General features: G+C 39.2%; 1 long non-coding RNA gene across 1 annotated transcript; it reads left to right on the top strand.

Annotated features, from left to right (window-relative positions):
* The first annotated feature begins 268 nt into the window (after positions 1–268).
* Positions 269–5,631, top strand: LOC116441983. The gene is made up of 3 exons (XR_004239325.1): positions 269–388; positions 1,137–1,247; positions 4,788–5,631. It is a non-coding gene; the product is annotated as an uncharacterized LOC116441983 (long non-coding RNA).
* Positions 5,632–6,413: the final 782 nt, after the last annotated feature.

Genomic DNA, 6,413 nt, shown 5'->3' with positions numbered 1-6,413 from the left:
GAATGTTTTAGGTTATGTTGGGATGAAAGTGTTACATCCACACTGTGATCCCTCTTTTCCTGTGTGGGTTAGATCTCCATGGGTACCAATGAAACATGACCTGCACAACACTTGGCAAGCAGCCATGCAGCAAACAGGGAGCAGCTCAGGTGGGGTGGCCCAAGGTAGGACCAAAAATCAAGAGCATTGAACTCAGCTTCAGATTGCAGTGTGGGCAGAGGCTGTGGTAATTGTGGCTTCCTGCTACTAACGAAACATTTATTTTCTCTAGAGCTGTAAGCACAAGTTGTTCAGAACACAACGTTGAGAATATGGTGCTTCATCCTATAGAACATGACTTTTCTGTTGAGATTACCCTTTTTCTTATCTTCAAAGCAGGTGTGCAAAGGTAATTGCAAGACTTAACAAACCTTCTCTTCTTAAATGTCCTTAAATGTCCTTCTGTCCTTTTCTTAAATGATGTTTAAGCTCTTTGTCTTTTATGCTTCATCTCCTTACACTGCTTAGAAATAAGAAATGAGAGCAGCTCATCCTGTCTGTTGTTCTGCTGCAGGAATCAAGAAAAATTTCACTGAAATTATACAAGGAATTGATTTTATCCTGTATGTTTGTGACTTTTTTCATCCCTCACTCTGTTCTCTGTATGTTGCTGCTCTGGAACGATGAACTGTCAGGAGACAAGACTGGTATTTATGGGTTTCTTTTTACATTTGTGGGACCTCTTTGCAGCCTCCCACAGCTCCCGGGTTTTCTGGCTGTCCAAAATAATGCATATTAAAAGGCTTAAGAACTTTTTTGAGGCAATTCTGGACAGGTAATCTCTACAATGGTTTCTCATAAGATCACTCCATTAACATTTTTTAATGATCTATTGTGGAGATTCTCCGGTACAAAAAGAACTTCAGGGTGTCCTTTATTGTCGCAGGGCCTTCCTTCTGTGGTGTGCTTTTCCAATAATGCTTCTGGACCTCTCTAAGAAGACAGTCTCTTTCTTTAAATCATATGAAATCAATCTTTTGTGAACAAAAGAATAAATTGGAAATAACAGCCCACGCTTTTTTTTTTCTTTTAATAAGAAAAGTCCCTTAAAATTGCTCTTTGACAAAACTTAATTCAGTTGTATTTCCATTTTGCAGGAAATCTTGATGCTCTTCCACCCTTCTTACACTAACTTCCAGAGCTTTTCCTTAAGGAAACAATGACCTGCAGAGTTTCAAAGGGTCAGCTGGTCAATTATCTAGTTAGAGGTATGTTATTTTCAGTGACCTGAATATATCTTATGATACTTCAGATAACAAGGTCAGTTTTCACAGAGGGGTTTATTTTATGTTAATATGTCATAAGGTACACTAAGAACTACATAATCAGGGTCACAGTGCATTTTTTATCCATGAAGTCAAGGCTGAAGATGCAGAGTAAATTAGAACAGTAAATTTACTTTTTCTGTGTGTGCTGTGGCACAGCATGTACACTACAGGCAAAAGATAAAATAGCAAAGAATTGCAGCAGTGTGCTTCAGACTTCAGCCAGGTGTGTTCCTACAGGTGAGTAAGGAATGCACTGACATTTCCAAAGGTAAATAAGCATAACAAAAATTTCCTAATGGTCTAACTCTTCCAAATGTTTAGTGAAAGCCTGCATTGCTTTGGAGCATTACCACTTATTTGGCTAAGATGCCACCTCTGAAAGCTGGACTAGGATGCTCTTGTCAAACCACGGGCATTACTCAATTTGGAGTTGAGTAATGTTACATAGTATTATTTTGGGGTCATCCATTTAAAAAAAATAAAAGGATCAAAACCATCTCCCTTTTTTTCGGTTTCTCATTAAAATCATTTGCAGAGGATTGATGGTCTTGGTCAACAGCAATCTGTATGAGGCCAGTATTCACACCTGGAGGAAGGAAGAACCACAGATAACTGTTTTTTCCCATACAAAGCAAGCTACACCAATAATCATTAACAGAGGAACTGGGAGGGCAGACTATTATAAAGCTTATCCTTTACTATGATACTGTCAAGGCTTCTTCTGTACTGATTTTTACTCTTTTTCACCTTTTGGGATATCAGCAGGGTTGCATGAATAGCAATCCTATGACAAAATGTAGCTTCATGCTTGATTTTTGTTACCCTGATCATATAATGGACTTTATTTAAATGTGTGAGTTTTCATACACTGCCAAACATATATCAGTTAAGTACATAAATGTGTCCCATCTCTTTTCTTCTTCATTTTATATTTTTGATTGTAGTCTATTTAGGAGTTATAGACACATCTTTGATATGACCATAGCAACTGCTTTAAGCATTACATTATTTTTGTGATAAGAGGGGCAGGACTTCCTGCCTTGAACTTTCTACTTTGGTGTCTGAAGTGTGGATGGTTCACTAAACCCCCTTTGAAATCTGTTTGTGAAATCGGTGGGGAGAAATAGGAACTATGAGAACAGCTATTCAGCTGGCTATTTCTAGATATCTAATTTTACCTGAGATAAATCTAAATCTGGAAGTGCCTTTTTTCTTTCCACCAAATACAGTGAAAGCTTATAAGGACCAGTTTAGATGTAAACATCTATATTTGGCCAGATGGAATCCATCTGGCTCTCATTATTTCTATGTATTGTCCAGAAGACATCTAATTTCAGATGTTAAGCAGCTAACAATAGTAACAAATTCTTTACAGAGAATGTAGCAGCAACAGGCTCTTTTGGACACGATGTGTGCTGACACTGGTCACAACTCTACACACAAAAAAATACTCAAGCCTGTGTGAGTTCCTGGAAAGTCAAATGAGGTTTTCCTCTTTAAATATCCAGTGATAAATGAAAATTCTGTAAGAAATAAAAATGCTTCTTTTTATTTTCTTTTCACTTACATACCACCACTTATCACATTTTTTATAGTTAAAAAACCAGTTACAACTGCTCTGGCAATAAACTCTGTGTCATGTGCTGTTTGGAAGGAAAGAGCAGATGATCACACTGGCACACAAGCTCCAAAACTGGTCTGTGCAAACTGAGCAAAGAGCACTCCCCTTAGGACAGGATGATTTTTTTAGCAAGAGTGGGGATGCAATCCCAACCCCAGCTCCTTGCTTTCACAGAGCAGCCAGCACTGCACCTGTACTCTCAAACCTCATAAACTGCCCACGTCTATCTTCATTCATTTGTCTGATATATGAATTCTTTTAAAATCTTTCCGAGACAATTTAAATCTTTCAGCATCAAGACAGCTACTCCTTATTGGACTGAGCCACAGTGCAACTTCTCTGTCAAAATTGCTCTAACAATGAGGTTTTGTGCTGGGTGTCTTTGAGAGGTATTTATTACTTGAGGCCATACAGTCTTTTACGGGCCAACATACGCTCTCATTGTTTTATGTGAAGAAAAAAAAGTTACGCAAGGCTGGGTTGGAAGCTCTTTGGAACCAAATAGAGAACTATTGTGTAATAACAGATGTTATTGTATAGCATTTTTCAACATTTACTCTAGACCAGAAAATAAGGACCCACTTTTAATGGGGGGTATTGCATTGACATGCCTACAAGTCAAGGCTGTTCTTTCTTTAAGTGCTTTTTAGTAAAAAGAAAAGTTATATCAAATATCTAACATGGGCAACCCTGATAAAATCACTAATGATAATCTAAAATATTGGCAGTCACTGAATGGCATAAATGGGGGTAACATATAGCTGCTAATAATTTCTGAAACTTTTAGATTAAATGCAAATAGGTTTAATTCTGTTGGCTGGGTTTGGCACTGGAATGCTGCACAGGGATAGCTGTGAAGGATAACATTCCCAGGACATGGATACAGTGTCACTCATGAAGTGAAATGGCACATACTCTGACAGTAGATGCAGAAGGATATTTGAAAGGAGGTAATAGGTGTTTAGGGTTTTATTAGATAAACACCCTGATTTTTTCCCCCCATTACTGAACACTCGACTCAGATTGCTTCTCAGTTAAACTGGCTTTACCACAAGCTACAAAGAAAACCATGAGTGCTACTGCTCAACTTGCACTGAAGCAGAGGATTAACCTGTCTTCTGAGAACCTCACAGTGTCCTTGGAACACATGGCAAGGAGAAGAGGGTTGTTTAAATAAACTGAGACACAGTTTCAGCCTTTGTACTTTTATTTACCCACTTTGTACTTTTTTTACCCACACATCCTTCCCTTGCTCTGTTTTCATCTGCATGAACTCAAATCTTAGGACATTTTTCAGAGCACCCAAAAAGAACCCAGTGTGAGCTTAAATTTAGTGCATCTAAAACAGAAATCCCCACAAAACATGCTTAGTCTTATTCTTAGTTTCTACAGAAAACAGTTGGCACTATCTACTTACTGTGAAACAGCAATTATAGCTGAGCTGGAATTTTTTGTGGATGCAGCATTTGCCCATATTGAATATTTTAAAGCTTGTAGCTTCTGGTAGCACACCAATAACTTTAAATGTACTAATTTACCCTGGTTCTCAGCTTATAATTAATCTTTTTCTGTCATGAATTCGTTTACAGATATTTCAGGTAACTCTAACTTGCATTTCATTCTGTTCTGTAAGGTTTTTTTCCCATAACCAATATATATCAGGCAGAATCAAAACAAGTTGGATGTCAATACAAACCGGATCTTCTAGTTTCTTTCCATTCCCTCCCCTTTTGTAATTTTGATATAAATCTATCCTGTTTTACTTAAAAATCTTTCAGAAGAGTGTTCCAAACATCATTTTGTTGGCTATTTCAGACCAAAATTTTCCTTTTTTAAAACTTCAACTTATTGTCTTTCAGGTCCTGCTCCTCTTTTATTTCTTCATCTTTCCCTGACCACAAAACATCACCTGCCACCTCCACCTTCATGACAATCAGCTGAGGGGCTGGAAGCCTGTAACCAGTGTGGTGACCCACCCTCTGTGGCCCACGTTCCAACATCAGCTGATGTGGGAGCAAGACTGACAATTGTGCTTTAACCCCCAAACTGTTCTTTTTCTGTCCCAAATGATCCCCCCTACACCATCTGCCAGTCCAATTTTACCAAGAATGGCTTGAGGCTTTATTTTTGCTACTTTTGTGTGCAAGAAACATCCACACATATCAGGACATATCAGGATCCTCTTCAAACAACTTCTCTTCCATAACACTGTCAAACAACATGATAATGGTTGGCCTAAAAGTCAAAAGTATTATTTTCATACTGCCAATAACAAACTAACTTCTTCCTGTGTTTCGAGCTCTTCAGGTATGGGCCTACGTTTCACTATGTGTTTGTACAGCAATTAACACAAGCTTGCTGACTGCCAGCCGTGGGTAGCAGTTCAAGCAGAGCTTGAAACAGGAAGCAGAGCTTGAACAAGATGATCCAAGGAAAAAGAATATCATGTTACTTCTCCAGTTACATATGCTCTGTGGGACAGTTTCTCATTTCAGCCACCGCAGTGTAAATCTGGAATAATTCCACTGGAAAGCTGCTCCTCTGCACCAGAACATGGTGTATTGTATCTACTGTTTGCTGTTAAACACGGGGCATGACTTTTCCATTTATACATCATTTCTTTCAAGCTTTAACATTATTTCAGGCTTTGCATGCTAGGCTAGTTATGATTCATGTGGCACCAAAATAAATCTCTTCCTCCTGCCTCTGCCTTTTTTTCTTATTCAACAGAGGGGACGATGTGCTAATTAAGTCCTTTCTTTATTGAAGACAGATGCACATTTTCAGCAGTTTACTGGAAGTGTCATTTTTTAAAAAATATGGGAAACTGCAAAAAAATCATCACTTCAAATATGCCTGCAGGAAGAAGGGATACTTATCTGCTATACTTCTGTAGTACTAACAGGCAATTGCTATTGGGTTTCACCTACCCCAGGCAGACCCTGCCCCATGGGGCCCATCTCAGTTTTACTTGCATCCATCCCATGTCTAGGTACGTTCTTCCAAAGCTGTCAGCAAATGTTGGTAAGGGCTTGTGGCTGGCAGAAACAGCCACTGGTTGTCCATTGGAGTGTGAAGAACTTTGGAGGTTTGGCTTTCAGAGCATGTGTAGCATAAAGGAGGAGGGTGGATGTGGATGGCAACAAGCGTCAGCTGTCAGGGACCTGGGCAGAAAGGACAAGGGAGTGGTCTGGGAGCAATGCAGAGATGTCTGATGGGGAGCTAGAAGAGTCTGTGGTAGATACGTTGCTTTGGAGCGGGAAAGGTCTCTGGGGGTTTGGGGTGAGAAGGAGAAAGTGGCAGAGACTCAGGGCTGACGAGAAGCTTTGATTTAGAGGCAGAGACACAGAGAAACTTGCCCTTTTCTCACTTCTCATTCCACAAGTTTTGTCTTTGCTAGTAGTAAACTGTCAACTGTCAACTAGCATTATTAAAGTAATTTCATCAGACAGTAACAGTACTCAGTTCTGACTGCAGAACATACT

The sequence above is a fragment of the Corvus moneduloides genome, chromosome 3, assembly GCF_009650955.1.
Source record: "Corvus moneduloides isolate bCorMon1 chromosome 3, bCorMon1.pri, whole genome shotgun sequence".
In the NCBI taxonomy this organism is placed as follows: Eukaryota; Metazoa; Chordata; class Aves; order Passeriformes; family Corvidae; genus Corvus; species Corvus moneduloides.
Note: the sequence above shows the minus strand (reverse complement) of the source record. Positions and strands in the feature narration are given on the sequence as shown.